A 16,576-nucleotide genomic window follows, 5' to 3' on the forward strand; every position below is an offset into this window, starting at 1 on the left:
TCTGGTTCATGAGCAGCAGAGCCAAATATTGTCTTCAGCAGTCTGATCTCGGCATCTGTATGTTAAAGTACTATGCTAGCATTGCCTCCTGACATGACACTTGCATGTGCTCATATTTAGATGACAAGACACCCTGAAGTATCAATTAGACACCTATAGAATTATATAACCTGGACTTGTTGAATCCCAGGATTGGATTGGTCCCTAAGATAATAAAGCCCAATGACCATTATATGCTGGGAGATCCCACAGACATTATCCAGCTTTTGCTTATGTAACTCCATTGATGGGAAGCTCACTGCTACATGAGGCATCCTATTTCGTCACATGACAATTTAACCTTAATGGTAGTGCTGGTGACTTAGTGTGCAAATGGAGTATTTTCCCTAATCATGTTGGTTATCTGTAAAAGAGATCACTCAAGTGACTGGTTAGCAGAGTACCTAGTACACTGTGGGCACAAAATAAATGTTCATTCCTTTCCTTCTCTTCTTTGTCATTCACAAATTTAAAAGAAAATAAATTGTTTCCTCACTCTACTGTTGGGAAAGTACGTTTCCAAAATAATATCAGGCTCATGCCTCGTTTGAAAGGAGAAACGTTCAATAGGGCTAGATGATCCAATTCCCGCTTTCTTTCTTTTTATTCCTTCTTCTCCTTCCTTTCCCAAATGGTTTGTGAAGATGCATTTGCTAGACATTTGCTAGTCATGGGCTGCAGACAAGGACAGAACACAGTCCCTCCCTGTGGGGTGTTCATGTCTACCTGGGAACCTGCCACATAAATAACCTGCAATTAGGTGTGTAACAATGCTGAGGGAACCCAGCAGGAGGAGTGGCTAACTCACTGTGTCCACTACGTAGGTTCTCCATGATCCACTGGGTGATATTTTTGACACCTCCTGGTAAACTTAGGCTATGTAATTAAAAGAAATGTTTGCATTTGAAAACAGTTTAAAATTATCCCCAGATGTATGCTTTTATGAATTAGGGGCCATGTCATTTTAGTAGAAGACATTCTAGGGATTGAAATTGATCCCATTCTTCTTATCGACTCCCAGGCATTGACCCTATGCCAGGGCCCCTCTGCCTTGCTAATTTCTCCCTCTCTTGTAGACCATACCCATCAATGCATAAACATGCTATGAACCCAGCCACATGTTAAAAAGAAACTCTCCATTGATCCCCATCCCCTCCTCGTTTCTCTGTTCCTCTTTCCAGACAAACTCCCCGAAGAGTTGAACCTGCTTGCAGTCTCTGCTTTCTCTCCTCCTATTCTCTTGAACCTATTCGATCAGGCTTTTATTTTCACTTCACCCAAACAGATCTTGTCAAGGTCACTAAGGATTATTCTTTACCAAATCTGGAACCCACTTGCCACCCTAACCAAGGACTGATTGGACCCTCTGGGGCACTCTTTTCTTAAAACACTTCCTTTGTCTTCCAGGATGGGAGTCTCTGGGTTTTCTTCCTGCCTTGACAAGCCCCTCCTTCACAGCTTTCTTGTCAGGTCCTCCTCCTCTTACTAACTCCATGCCCTGGAGTGCTCCAAGGACTGGTCCTCTTCTCTATCTTCTCTACCTCCATTTAATCCCTTAGGGATTTTGACTAAGGCCTATGGCTTTAAATAACATGTGTTCTGAAGAATGGCAAAAGAATCTCTCCAGCTTGCCTTTTTCCACCTTCCCTGCCCTCTCCATGGGATCTCCAATATGCACCTTAAATGTAATTTATTTAAAAGAAACACCCTGGCCGGGCACAATGGCTCATGCCTGTAATCTCAGCACTTTGGGAGGCTGAGGCAGGAGGATCACCTGAGATCAGGAGTTCAAGAACAGCCTGGCCAACATAGCAAAACCCTGTCTCTACTAAAAATACAAAACAAACAAACAAACAAACAAAAAACTAGCTGGACATGGTGGTGGGCACCTGTAATCCCAGCTATTTGGCAGGCTGAGGCAGGAGAATCATTTGAACCCAGGAGGCGGAGGTTGCAATGGCCCAGATCATGCCACTGCACTCCAGCCTGGGTGACAGAGTGAGACTCCATCTCAACAAAAAGAAAAGAAACATCCTGATTCTCATTAACCATTAACCTGCTCCTCGCCCATATTTTTTCATCTCTGAATATAGCAACTTTATTCTTCCAGTTACTTAGCCCTGGAGTCATAAGGGACTTTTCCTGCCCACACCCCACCTTCAAACCATTGGCAGATCCTGCAGCCTTCTGCTGAAAAATAGATCCCAAATCTGACACTTCTCATCACCTCAGGCTACATGTCTCCTCAGGGAGCCATGCTCCTTTCTGGCCTGGTTGGTTGTAGTAGCCTCTTAACAATTGGTCTCCCTGTTTCCATCCTTGCTGCCCTTCACACTGTTGTTCATGTGGGAGTGGAAGGGATCTTTTAACATGCTAAATCACATTGTGAGCACTGCTTTGCCCAAAGCCCTCCAATGCCTCCCATCTCACCTGGGGCAAAACCCAACATTAATTCCACTTCCTACAAGGTCCCCATGAATTGGACCGCTCACTTCTCCTTGGCTTCCTCTCCTGCCAACCTCCCTATCCCTCTGCTGCTCTACAATGTGCCAACATGTTCCCAGCTCAGGGCCTCACGCCTTGCTCTTCCTCTTACCTGGACACTTTTCCACCATGATGTCCACAGGCCAGCTCTTCACTTCTGCCCTGCCTCCTCAGAAAGTACTTCCCAGGCAATCTACATAAACGATCAATACTATCCAGTGACACTATCATCTTTACTCTGCTGATTTTTTTCTCCACTGTGCTTATCACTTCTTAATGTAGTCTGCATTTATGTGTTTGTTAGCAGTCTGCTTTTTTTCCCCTAGAGCTTGAGGTCTCTGATGCGAATTTGTTTTATCCACTGCCTTTGACCCCAGTGTCTAGAACAATGCTGGCACCTAGCAGCTACTCAAGAAATATTTATTGAAAGAATAAGTTGGAAAATGTGTGTTCAAATCCCAGCTCTGCCTCTAACTCCCACTGTGACCTGGACAAATCCCTTCACCTTTGTGCCTCGGTATCTTCAATCTGAAGTGAAAAAAACCATTCTTGTCCTTCCAAATTCAGCAGATGGTTAAGAAAGTCCAGTGAGGTATAGATCATGAAAGCATGTTATAATGAAGATATAATGTATGCAACCAGTAAAAGATCATGTCCAAAACTGGTAAATTTATCTTGGGTACAAGAAGAATGTTATAAAAAAATACATGGGCCCTTGATCATCTTTCAGGACTCTCTTTGGAGTAGCTAGGTTTGAAGAAGAAGGGAAATAAATTTTTATAGTATAACAGGTCCCACTGGTTGCCAGGCAGTGGATTCCTGGTATGATCCAACTTAATATTTAATACAGTTCTGCCTGATAGGCTATCTGAGTTTCCTGAGGGGAATAGCCTTGTGTTTTCAGCTTTGTAATCTCAGCATCTGGCTCAGAGTAGATATCAATGTGAGTTTACTAAATTGGGCTTAATTGCATTTTTTGCTGAGGAAAAGACTCAGGGACAGTGAGCAACTTCCCTGAGGTTGCCCAGGTAGTAGGTGATGTTACTGTTCTGTGCCAGAGCCAGATTCAGCACTCCATGCTGCAAAAGCTCTGTGGAAAACAGCCGGACATTATTTTGGCTTAAAGTCTCTTAAAGCCTATCACGGGCAATTGGCAACAGTCTTTGCCCATACATCTTCCTCAGAGCAGGCAGTAGGCTGTGTGCAGCCGGCACAATAGCTTCTCTTTAATGCCCTTTGAAAGAATCCTGGAAGTCTTCAGTTTTAGGGGAGGGAAGAGTCCAGGAGAAAGCCTCCTTCCAAACAGGCTTGGCTTTGCAGCACCTCCCAAGTTTTGATGTGCAGTTTCAGGGTTTCAGAATGGCCTCTGTGGTTACTATGGAAATAGAGCAACAAATATTTGCAGGCTGGTAACACCTTCCCCCCAGAAGCCTAGTCAAGAATGTTTGGGACAAGGCCCCTGCCCACCAGGCTGCTGTTGTGGCAGCTGAATGCCGCCTTTGTGATCAGCCTCCTGGCCTGCCACCAGGCTCCAAAGAAATGACTCGGCCCAGATCTTTCTAAATAGTGTTTGTGTTTTAGTTGTCCACAAAGGGGGCGGGGGCAGCTCGACAGAACTTTAAGAAAATCATCCAGCCTATGGCTGATTGTCAAGACAAAAATAATGCCAAGTCTTACTTTGCAAATATCATTCAGAGAGCCATGCCAGGTTGCTTTGGGAATGATGCAAGTTGCCACTCACTGAGCACGAGCATGTGTGGGGAGCTCTGTTCTCATAGGGTCCTCACAGCAGCATGACCAGATAAGTCTGGCCATCTTACAGATGAGAAAATGAATGTTCATGGGAGACACATAAGTTTCTTCAATTTATTTAACTAGTAAACGGTGGTGCGGTGCTGAGGTTGAAGCGTCTGATTGTTATAATTACTACTGGCATTATTGTAAAGCTCCCTAGATTTCAATCAGTGACTGGCAAACTTTCAGAGCCTCTCACCTTGCACACTCTTACAAGAAAAAGAGATACAGTGAAATGGAGAAATTTGGCCTTAGCTGAAAGATAATTTTATTTGTTTGTGGGAACTTGATATGCTTGCTTATCATTGCAGACCAGGCATTGGGCGATTTTGCCAGAATGGGAAGGTCCATGGTTTCCCATCTGGCTCCAGTTCTGTTTGGGAGAAAGGAGGCAGTGAATGAAATTTGACATAACAGCAGGTGTTACTTTGAGGGTTAGAAAGGTACCATTGTCTCCTCTGCAATAAACTGCCAGGTTTTCACCTGCTGTCAAATTGCAAATTCATTTACCATTAAAATGTTGGGTCATGACTTCATTAATTTAGTAAGTCTTTATTAAATGCCTACTGAGGGTCAAGCACTGAGTTGGTCATTGGGGATAGAGAAATGAATAATATTTGTTTAACAAGTATTTATTAAGTGTCTGCTCTCTGCTAGGTACTACGTAGGCCCTGGGGATACTGCTCATTCCATCTCCTCAAGGGATTTACTTGTGGATAAACCAAGTAAACGGGCACTTGCCACAGAAAGGATGACTTCTTTACTTGTAAGTATAGGGCGCTAAGGGGCACCCAGCAAGGACACTTAAATTAGTCTTAACCTGCTTTGTCCAACTTGGCAGCCACATATGGGTAGAGAACACATGAAATGTTGTCAGGATAAAACACACACTGAATTTCAAAGTCTTAGTATGAAAAATAGAATGTATTTATCTCAGTAATTTAAATTGGTTATATATTGAAATGATAAGATTTAGAATGTTTTGGTTTAAATAACATATATTATCGAAATTAATTTTTCATGTGTCTCATGCTGCTGTGTAAGCCATCCAGCAACTCTGTAAGGTAGATATTGTTCTTATTGACATTTAAGTGATACACAATGGGCTTAGAGTGGTAAATGACTTACCCAAGGTCACATGACTTAGGAAGGGTAATTCAGACATCCAAAATCATAAGATGTCCAATCAAAAGATGACCTTCCTTCAGGGAAAGCCCACTGATAATTTGGTTTAGGAATTGGGCCTTTAATGAGAAGTTAGTTGTCTTCTCTCAATGTGTATTAATATTCTCTGTAGAGAACCCAGAAGTATGTCAGAAACATAAAACATATCCAGTCATACATCAGTTTTAGAGAGCAGGGCAGATAAATTCTGAAAGCAAAGCATTCATGTCTGTGGTAGAGACAGGCTCGTTGTTCCCAAATAGCTGTTCTCTCCTCCCTCCTTAACAATACAACCCCTGATTTATTTTTTAATTTTTTTAAATTTTATTTTAAAGACAGGGTCTCACTCTGTTTCCCAGGCTGGAATGCAGTGGCATGATCATGGCTCACTGTAGCCTCAAACTCCTGGCCTCAAGTACTCCTCCTGCCTTGGCCTCCCAAAGTGTTGTGATTGCAGGCATGAGCCACTATATCCATCCAGAACCCCTGATTTTCAGCTGGGCATGTGGATGCTGAAAATGAAATCTTGCAACGTTGGGGCTCCATTATAGCTAGGTATTTCCAGGTAACTAAGTGCTGGTTCATGAGATGTAAGCAGAAGTAGGGTTTGCAACTTCTGAGAAGTGTTCTTAAATGCAAGGGCTACCCCCTTGTCCTGCTCTTCATCTTTCTTGCTGAATGGAGCAGCCATCTTGCACCAGTTAGGATGTTGAGAATGGCAGAGCAACAAGTTAGAAGGAATCTGGGCCTCTGCCGCTAGAGAGGGCTATTTCAGTTTATGATTATTTCCCTCTTGACTTCTGTTATTATGTGAGAGGATAAAACATCATGATTATATATTATATATGTCATCAAGATTAATTTTTCATGTCTCATGATGCTATGTAAGCCACTCAGCAACCCTGTGAGGTTGATATTATTCTCATTGTCATTTAAGTGATGCTATTCTTATTGACATTTAAGTGATTGTGAGTTTTCTGTCATATACAGCTGACCATAATTCTCAATACCATGTATGAAAATTTTCTCCAACTACAGACATGCCTAATTTTATGGAGCTTCATTTTATTGTGGTTTGAAGATATTGTTTTTCTTTTTTCTTTTTTTAAAACAAATTGAAGGTTTGTGGCAACCCTGCATCAAGTAGTCTCTTGGTGACATTTGTTCAACAGCAGGTGCTCACTTCAGGCATGCCTCTATGTCATGTTTTGGTAATTCTCTCAATATTTCAAATGTTTTCAGTATTACTATATCTGTTATGGTGATCTGTTATCAGCGATCTTTGATGTTACTATTGTCATTGTTTTAAGGTGTCACAGCTGCTCCCATATAAGCTGGGAAACATAATTCACCAACTGGCTATTCCCATATTTCTCCCTCTCCTCGGGTCTCCCTATTCCCTAACACACAACAGTGTTGAAACTAAGTCAGTTAATAACTCTACAATGGCCTCTAAATGTTCAAGTGAAGGGAAGAGTCATATCTCTCAATTTAAATCAAAAGCTAGAGATAATAAAGCTTAATGAGGAAGGCATCTTGAAAGCTGAGATTGGCTGAAATCTAGGTCTCTTGCACCAAACAGTTTCCCAAGATATGAATGTGAAAGAAAAGTTCCTGGGGAAAACTGAAAGCACTATTTCAGTGAACACACAAATAACAAGAAAGTTAAAACAGCTTTAGTGCTGAGATGGAGAAAGTTTTAGTGGTCTAGGTAGAAGATCAAACCAGCCACAACAGTCCCTTAAGATAAAGCCTAATCCAGAGCAAGGCCCTAACTCTCTTTCATTCTAAGGAGGCTGAGAGTGAGGAAGCTGCAGAAGAAAAGTCTGAAGCTGGCAGAGGTTGGTTCATGAGGTTTAAGGAAAGAAGTCTCAATCTCATAAAAGTGGAAGATGAAGCAGCAAGTGCTGATGTAGAAGCTGCAGCAAGTCATCCAGAAGATCTAGCTAAGATCACTGATGAAGGTGACTACACTAAACAATAGATTTTTCTAACTGAAACAGCTTTCTATTGGAAGAAGATGCCATCTAGGACTTTCATAGCAAAAGAGAAGTCAACGCCTGGCTTCAAATCTTCAAAGGATAGATTGACTTTTGTTAATAATGCAGCTGGTGACTTTAAGTTGAAGCCAATGCTCATTTACCAATCCCAAAACCCTGGGGCCCTTAAGAATTAGGCTAAATCTACTCTGCCTGTGCTCTACAAATGAGACATTGAAGCTGGATGATAGCACATTTGTTTACCGCATGGTTTACTAAATATTTTAAGCCAATGTTGAGACCTACTGCTCAGAAAAAGATTCCTTTCAAAGTGTTACTGCTCACTGGCAATGCACCTGGTCACCCAAGATCTCTAATGGAGATGTACAAGAAGATAGATGTTTTCATACCTACTAACACAACATCCATTCTGCAGGCCATGGATCAAGGAGTAATTTCAACTTTCAAGTCTTATTATTTAAGAAATACATTTCATAAGGCTATAGCCATCATAGATAGTGATTCCTCTGATGGATCTTGGCAACATACTTTTGGAACATCCTGGAAAGGATTCACCATTCTAGGTGCTATTAAGAACGTTTGTGATTCATGGTAGGTCAAAATATCAGCATTAGTATGAGTTTGGTAGAAGTAGAACCTAACCCTGATGGATGACTTTGAGAGATCCAAGCTTCAGTGGAGGAAATCACTGCAATGTGGCAAAAATAGAAAGAGAACTAGAATTAGAAGTGGAGTCTGAAGAGGGGACTGAATTGCTGCAATCTCATAATGAAACTTGAATGAAGAAGTTGCTTTTTATGGATGACCAAAGAAAGTATTTTCTTGAGATAGAAACTACTCCTGGTAAAGATGCTGTTACTATTGTTGAAATGATAACAAAGGATTTAGAATATTACCTAAATTTAGTTCATAAAGCAGCAGAAAGACCTGAGAGGATTAGCTCCAATTTTGGAAAGAGTTCTACTGCGGATAAAATTCTATCGAATAGCATTGCATGTTACAGAGAAATCTGTCACGAAAGATGGAATGAAAGGAAACATCAGTCGATGCAGTAAACTTTACTGTTGCTTTATTTTAAGAAATTGCTGCAGCCACCCCAATCTTCAACAACCACCGCTATGATTAGTCAGTAGCCATCAACATCAAGGCAACATTCTCCACCAGCAAGATTACAACACACTGAAGGCTCAGATGATGGTTGCCATTTTTTAGCAATAAAGTTGTTTTTAATTAAGGTATAGACAGTGTTTTTAAAGACATAATGCTATTGCGTGCCTAACAGACTATAGCATAGTATAAACATAACTTTCATATGCATTGAGAAGCTAAAAAATTTGTGTGACTTATTGTGATGTTTGCTTTATGGCTGTGCTCGACAACTGAACCCACGATATGTCTGAGGTATGCCTGTATGTCAGAAATGAGATTCCTGGAGTCAGAAAAGCCAGAGGCTAAATTCTTTTTGGAATGTTTGATCTTCAAAAGTTTTCATGGATCCATATTTTAAATAAGCAAATTTTATTTTTGAGAAATACATGCAAATAATTAAAAAAAACCAATTTAACACAAACTATTAGCTGATTAAAAATATTAGTCCCCTTCAATCCTTTAGTCTCTACTTCTCTAAGCTCCTCCTTTGCCACCTCCCCAAAAGCAGTTTCTCGTGTGTCCCTAAAGCAGTCTCAGCACAAACACATAAACAAATATACATATATATATATATATATATATTTTTTTTTTTTTTTCCTTGAGACTGAGTCTTGCTCTGTCACCCAGGCTGGAGTACAATGGCATGATCTTGGCTCACTGCAACCTCCACCTCCCATGTTCCAACAACTCCCTTGTCTCAGCCTCCTGAGTAGCCGGGATTACAGGTGCCACCACCACGCCTGGCTAATTTTTGTATTTTTAGTAGAAATACAAAAACCAACAGAGTTTCGCCATGTTGGTCAGGCTGGTCTTGAACCCTGACCTTGTGATCCACTCACCTCGGCCTCCCAAAGTGCTGGGATTACAGGCTGAGCCACCACACCTGGCCACAGACATGTGTTTTATTATGTTTTTATTTTCCCTAGTGAGAGCACATGATGCAAACAGGCACTCCATCCATTTTTTTGTTTTTTCACTTAATGGTATATTTTTGAGATGATTCCATGTAGGTCTACTCCAATTTTTTTTTCCTCATAGAGTTTGTCACGTTATTTAGCCTTGCTGTGCCTCTGTTACCTCGTCTATAAAATGAGACTGACAACACTTAAATGCTATGTACATATGTGTATGGTAACTAGCGTGGACTAGCACATGGCGGTGCTCCATAACTCCCGCTCTTTTGCTCTTGCTATCTGCCTCACGGCCCAGTCTATGTCAGACACTGGTCACCTGTCTTTAGGAAGATCACAGTAGAACTGAGTGGACGAGTCTCATAGGAAAATACAATACCCAACAAGGTGAGTACCCCAAAGAGGTGCAAAGAGCATGCGAAGCACAAACCAAAGTCATGGAGCAACCTGGAGTCGGGCAGACTGGCGTTTGAGAGGTATGTAAATGTGGACAAGTTAGCTCTCCTTTCTGAGTCTCAGTTTCCACATCTATAAAATGGGGGTAACAAATATTCACTTACCTGTAAGATTGTTGGAAGTATCACATTAAATGAAGCATATAAAGCACTGATCATACTTTGCACAGTATACACAACATTTTGCACACTATGCACAGTATTTGCACAACAGAAATTATCAATAAACATAACTGGTATTGTCCTAGTGTTTGGGCTGAGGAGATCTGGGAAGGCTTCCTGAATGAGGTGGCTTTTAAGCTCAGATCTGAAGTATGGATAAGACATGGGAAGGGCATTCCAGATGAAAGTGAGTTAGTATATTAGCAAGGACAAGGAGAAGGGAAAGTAAACGGCAACTCTGAAGAATAGCAACACACAGACCCATCTAAAGTGAAGGATTCAAGGGTGTATAGAGGAAAAAATGGGAAAAGTAGGTTGAGGCTTCAGCAAGATGACCTTGAGTGCTGAGCTGGGGGTTTAGATTTTATTTCCCAGGTCCTAGGGAGCCAGTCAAGGATTTCTGAACATAAGCGCATGACACTCATAATGTCTGGTTATAGCAAATCACGTAACTTCTTTGAAAGGGAGGTTGGTAGAGTGGAGGCTGGGAGTCCAGGCAGGACAAAAGATGACTGGGGCCAATGCTGAGGTTGGGACACTGGTGATGGAGAAGGGGCGCCTCTGAGTCAGAGCCCGCCAATCACAGTGACAGGACAGGTCTTGCTCTTTAGACAGTCTTGTGGGAGATGGGTGTGGATCTGGTGTGACGCCCTTGTCCCCGCCCCATCTTCACCCTATGAGGGAGTTCCCAGGTGGTGTGCTTAGCTGGACTGAGGGAACCCTGGGCACACCCATGTCGCAGGGCATCCCTGCTCTCTCCTCAGGTCTGAAGTTCACCTCAGCCCATGACTCAGTGTAAAGGCGATGGATTGGTTGTGACCCCCAGGGAAAGCTGAGTCACCTCCAGGAGAGCAATGTCACCCCACCCGAGCCACATTGGCCTGTGTTGTGAAATCTAGCAGAAAGGTCATCACTGCAGGTTCCAAGATGCCTGGCTCGGCCACTGACTGCCAGGCCACTCACTGAACTCTGTATTCAGTTTTTCCTCCATCTATAGGATGGTGTATCTTTCTGGGCTCTGGGAGGATAAAATTAGATAATAAATCCTTCTATCAGCTTACTCAACAGATGTTGACTGGGCACCAGTTCTATGCCAGTATGCTGGGGACAGAGGAATGAACAAGACATATGCTTAGAGGGTATCCCCTTCAAGTAGGTGAAGTTCTAATGGGGAAACAGATAAATAAATAGAAATACTAGCACAGAGCGAAACTTTCCAACATGTAGTTTCACTAAGCCACTGAAGTCATCTCACGTGGGGTGCTAACCAATTTCATTCATTTGATACACGAGGAAACTGAGGGCCAACCTGGCAAAGTGATTTGCCCTTCCTCGTGTTCCATAACCCCTCAAACATAATTCCATCACAGCCCTGAGCGCTCTTTCTCTAGGGTAGAGGTTCGACTATTTATTTCCTCCACCAAAGCTTAAATTCCCTGCAGGCAGGTCTAGCTTCTTTTAATGTTTTGACCACCAGCATCTAGCCCAAGCTGGGCACATGGTTATGGAAGGCATGGTGGGGAGAATGGAGCTAGAAGTTGTGGAGCATCAAGCACATGCTGGGCTTGGCTGGGCACTTCACATTTGCTGTTGGTTAATCTACTACAGAAACTTGGCATGGTGGGTATTATTATCTTTGTTTTATAGAAAATGTGCCAGAGGCTGAGATGAGTGATGGGATTTGCCCAAGGTCACACTGAGCGTAATCTGAGACGCTCCAAACTCAAAATGGCCCAGAAGCTGGGGTGTGTGCTGTGGGTGGGGGATGAAGTGAGTGGGAGCTCAGCAGTCCAAATGCAGAGCCAGAGCAAGGTCCCTGTAAAGCGTTCAGCTGGTCCCCCGGAGCATCTTTACCCAAAGAGCCTGATCCTGTGCTCAGGCTTTTATTAGCATCTGTGTTCTTTCCGCTGCAGCGCCCAGCTGCCCCAGCGGCCTCTTGGTGAACACTTGCTGAATAAATGCTTCACCAGAACAAAGACATGAAGAAATAATCCCAAATGTCGCGCACTTTCTATGTGCCAAGGCACGAGGCTAAGCCGTTTATTTATGCTTTCTCTTTTCATTCCCTCAATATCACGATGAAGTAAGAACCATGAAGGTCCCAGTTTTATAGGAAAAAAATGGAGGTTTAAAAATGTGGAGACTTCATAAAGTCACAAAGCTGGAAGGTGACTTTGAAGCCTGAACTGAAAACCACTACTTGAAAACGAATGCATGTGTGTATGAATTGCAGCTCCTAAATTCTTCTGAAGCCTCAGTCAAGGCCACAGTGGCATTAATTCTCCAGACAGGGTGTTTTCCAGGCACTTATGGATCAGATCTGACTCTTTCCAAAAGGCCTTCTGACTGCCAGCTCTCCCAGAGGGGTCAGAGACCATTTCGCAGCTTCCCGCTGGGTCTGCCTATCTTTGAGAGCTTTGAAGTCCTACATTTAGAGGACATGGATCAGCCCCAAACCTGAGGGCTCCCCCAAGGTAACTGCTGAGGGAATTCCTCAGGAATCCCTCCTAATGCAACCAAGAGAGGCCTTTAGAAATCAGGCCAAGTAGAGGAAAGAACAATGGACAGGAAATTGGGACATGAGAGAGTCGTGAGTCAGCAGCGTGGTGAGAGCTGCCAAGATTGCTGATGTGAACAAGCTCTGGTTGTATCACGAGGAGCATAATGTGTTGAATAACTAAGGTGATATTGCACTTCCTCTGTGGTAGAGCTGGAGATGGAATGTGGGGTGAAGGTCTGGTTCCACATTTTCACGTAGTCATAGTCAAACCGGAACTTATTCAAAAGAGCAGAACAGGAACACTGCAGGGAACGGCACTGTCATCTTTGCCAAACTTGTATTTCTTTTTCTGAATAAGAAAAGAAGCAAAGTGTTGGGAGGATAGGCTTTGGGTATTTCAGAGATTTCCCTGTGAACAGGGCGGTAGACTTCTTCTGTCTGATCCTAAGGGGAAAACAGAACTCAAGTGAGGAAATAATAGGAAGAAAGAATCAGACGCAAATGAATCAACAATGCCTTTTTTGTCAAGAAGATGGCCAAAGAAGGAAATATTTTTGAAGAAAGAAGTAAAAAAAGCAAAACACTCAATGAACCTCCTCCCTCCCCTCTATGTGACCCTAAGCAAGTAACCTAATCTTCCTGAGGCTCAGTTCCTTATCTGAAAGTAGCAGGTGGTGTTATGTGAGACTCTCACAATGTGCAGACTATGAATGCAGTGTGATGACTACCCACACGGCCCTGGGACTCTGGCTGCTGCGATTTACATCTTAGCTTAGGGTGACCTTGAAAACTTAGTGTTACTTTGCAGTGCCTCAGCTTCTTCATCTGTAAAATGGGGATAATATATGTAAAACACTCAAAATGGCACCTATCACACAGTGGGTACTCAGCTTTCTTGTTAGCCAGCATCATCATCATCACCACTCTTCATATATGAAAGGGACTGTCACAGTATCTAGAATATAACAGGTGTTCAGAAAGTGATTTCCTTTCCCTGTTCTCCTTTAGGGGACTCTTTTAGGGTGTCTCTGGGATACCAGCTTCTTCTCATCTCCAGACGTCTGGAAATGTTTCTAAATAAAACATCTTTTTGCATATATTCTAAGGCAACTATCTGCCTCTATCTAAATACTCTTTTAGTGAAGAAAGGAGCAGAGCAAGGAGAATGTCAATCCCCTACTTGTAGAAGTTTCTCATTCTGAACAGTGTACTTCACAGATTCCAAAGTGTTTCTCCCTCCATTACATCGTTACCCCTTACCAGAGTGAGCACAGATGGGAGAGCCAAGGCTCTGAAAGTTTCGGTGACTTACGCGGAGCCATTAACACCTGAGTGAGTGAGCCAGGAATTGAACCAAAGGCTTTCAGACTCTGGACACCTGCCATTACAGGAGGCATTGTCCAGCCTCTTCCCCTCACCCCACACATCCTCTCACCCTGGGGTTCTGCTCAGGGAAGTAGAAGAAAGGCACCCAGTCAGGGTCCAACCTTGAAGCCAAATCCTTGCAGTAATAGAGAAAACTAAAAGCTACAGAGAGGAGCCAGGAACTGTGGATGTCCCTGCCATGAGTCCCAGACCTTAGAGCTGGAGACCTCACCTGGACCAGTCTTCTGTTTTCAGTAGCTGCAGTGGGTGAGATCCTGAACTAATGTCAAGAGCCGAGAGCCCCTACCAGCATTGCATGATAGGATTTTCTGTGTTAATTCTGTATCTGTGCTGTATAATACAGGAGCCACTAGCCACATGTGGCTACTGAGCACTTAAAGCACGCTCAGTCACGGGACTGAGCTATCAGTGTCCCTGTTTTCTAGCTGAGGAAACTGACGCTTGGTCAGGGGAGCTGGTTGAGGTTGCAGTTAGCCAGGCATGTTGCTGGGACTTGAAGCCATCCTGTTTGGCCCCCTAGCCATGCCCTTTATCACCACAGAAGCCTCTTGTTCCACTCCCCAAGGAGGGTCTTTGCACCCTTCTGAACCCAGACAGGTGATTGGGTCGTGTCTGCCTGTGCAGAGGGGTCTCCCTTCCTGCTTGGCTCCACCTGGCTCCAACTCTAGAAGGCACCTGTGTTGTTTTACTGATAACAGTGTTTGCCCTTCCAAAGCCAGAGCCATAAAAGGCAGCTTTCAAAGTCACTGCCGCAGAAATGTCAACACGAGGGGGAGGCCAGTCATGGTTTCTGAGGTTCAATGTCACCTCCAGGCTGCCTCAGAGGCTGCAGAAAGACCTCTGTGTCCTGGCATCAGGACTTGCTTCTACCAGACTTGCTGTGTTACCGTGGACATATTTCTTACTTCCTCTAGGCCTCGTTTTTATCATCGGCGTAAGGAGAGGGTTGGATTTAAAGATCTTAAAGGGCTCTTCTATCTCTAAAATATTTAGTGTCCTCTGCAAGGGATCCTGGGGGCAACATCCAAAGCTGTTTAATGACTGTGAAATACCTTATGTAGCAGCCTTCAAAGCAAAAATCACCCCCAAACCTTAACCTGGATTTTTTTCAAAACCTCCAACAATGTCACCATTGAAGCAGCAAAGGTATTCATTAATATCTTGTAAAAAGTGATTTTGCGATTTTCTTAATGTATGAAAAAATGTCCCCCACCCTTGATACTGGGCCCAGAGCCCCAGAGCATAAAACCACAGTCAGACCACTAGGATTCTACAGAGCTCAGGTGTTTGGACAAATTGCCTGTACTTGAGAACACAGGGCAATTTTCTCAACTTTTAAAATGTTTTCTCCCTTCCCCCCACTTTCCTGGGGTTTTCACCCCTGCCTGTAACTCAAACCACAAATAAAGCTCTAAGCCTCTGGCTGTGAGGAACAGCACAGCGGCTGCCAAGAACAGCATGGTTCACGTGGGCCCTTTTTCTGCCGCTCTGGAAACCGGCTCTCCAGAGGACAGCAACAACATGAGTTTTTTTCTTTCTTTGCTAATCACAAAAATATTGCCTTTCAGTTGGGCTGGGGAAGGGCAGATTGGTATTGACTGGTGGTGGGCAGGGGGAGATTGGCAGCTTTAGGGGCAGCAGAAGCCAGCTATGGCGGCCACAGAGATTCACGTATCCCTCCCAGATGATGGCTCTGGTACTCCCATTTGAGGTTTTTACCCTGGAACATGGCACGTATTGGTGTTCAATACCTGTTTGTGGTTGAATGAATACACTTTTACAAACATTTTTTCTTAACACGGGGATAAGCATTCCTGTTTTTTCTTCGGGAACTGAGAAAACTGAGGCTCTGAGAGATTAGCCAACTCAGTCAGGGTCATACAGGATCAGTTACCTGGTAGAGCTGCTGTTGACCCCAGGCTGGCCCCAGATTGGGCTCTTCCACTCACACTCCTTCTGAGTCTGCCTCTCAGCCATACAAGCCAAAGAAACACTGTGTTCCCAACCCACGAATGAAGCTGAGGCATGATGGACAAGGCTTGTGGAACTAGACTTTTCTTCTCCAAGTGCTCTCTCCCACAACTTCCAAAATTATCCCCATGGGGATGATGCTTACAACAGAAATGCCAGCTCCACCCTCTTTCCAGCTGCTGCTGGACATCACCGCCTGGATTTATGCTCAGTTCTAGACACAATGCATGGCCTAGAGTGGGTGCTCACTGTTGAATAAATAGTCAATGATGTCCTACAGATCCTATCTGTATCTAAGTTCACCTTATCCACTGCTGAGTGCCCAGTGCCTAGACAAGGCTTGGGAGACCACTGTTCAATGAATAAACGGAAGAATGCATAGTCCCTCCCTCCACTCCAACACAGTTTATTTTTTGGGTTGCCAGTTCTGCTGAGATCCCCATCCCTCTACAGCCTCTCAAGCCAAAAGCCCAGAACTTCCCTAGGACACCCCTTCTCTCTCATGACTCTCATCAAACTGGTCACCACATTCTTTCAATTCACCCTCTGACCTGTCTTTCA

General features: G+C 43.6%; 3 long non-coding RNA genes across 3 annotated transcripts in view; 2 read left to right on the plus strand and 1 right to left on the minus strand.

Annotated features, from left to right (window-relative positions):
* Positions 1-16,576, plus strand: part of LOC119473508 — a 45,942-nt gene that overhangs the window by 15,749 nt on the left and 13,617 nt on the right. Inside the window, exon 2 of the long non-coding RNA XR_005202724.1 lies at positions 4,975-5,083. This is a non-coding gene — a long non-coding RNA (uncharacterized LOC119473508). The remainder of the gene's footprint in view (positions 1-4,974; positions 5,084-16,576) is intronic.
* LOC119473510 lies at positions 6,541-16,417 on the plus strand. The gene is made up of 3 exons (XR_005202727.1): positions 6,541-6,692; positions 15,038-15,190; positions 16,018-16,417. It is a non-coding gene; the product is annotated as an uncharacterized LOC119473510 (long non-coding RNA).
* LOC108314897 overlaps positions 12,171-16,576 on the minus strand; it is a 20,936-nt gene continuing 16,530 nt past the window's right edge. Inside the window, exon 3 of the long non-coding RNA XR_005202722.1 lies at positions 12,171-13,007. This is a non-coding gene — a long non-coding RNA (uncharacterized LOC108314897). The remainder of the gene's footprint in view (positions 13,008-16,576) is intronic.

Source organism: Cebus imitator, unplaced genomic scaffold (assembly GCF_001604975.1).
Source record: "Cebus imitator isolate Cc_AM_T3 unplaced genomic scaffold, Cebus_imitator-1.0 Scaffold163, whole genome shotgun sequence".
Lineage (NCBI taxonomy): Eukaryota > Metazoa > Chordata > Mammalia > Primates > Cebidae > Cebus > Cebus imitator.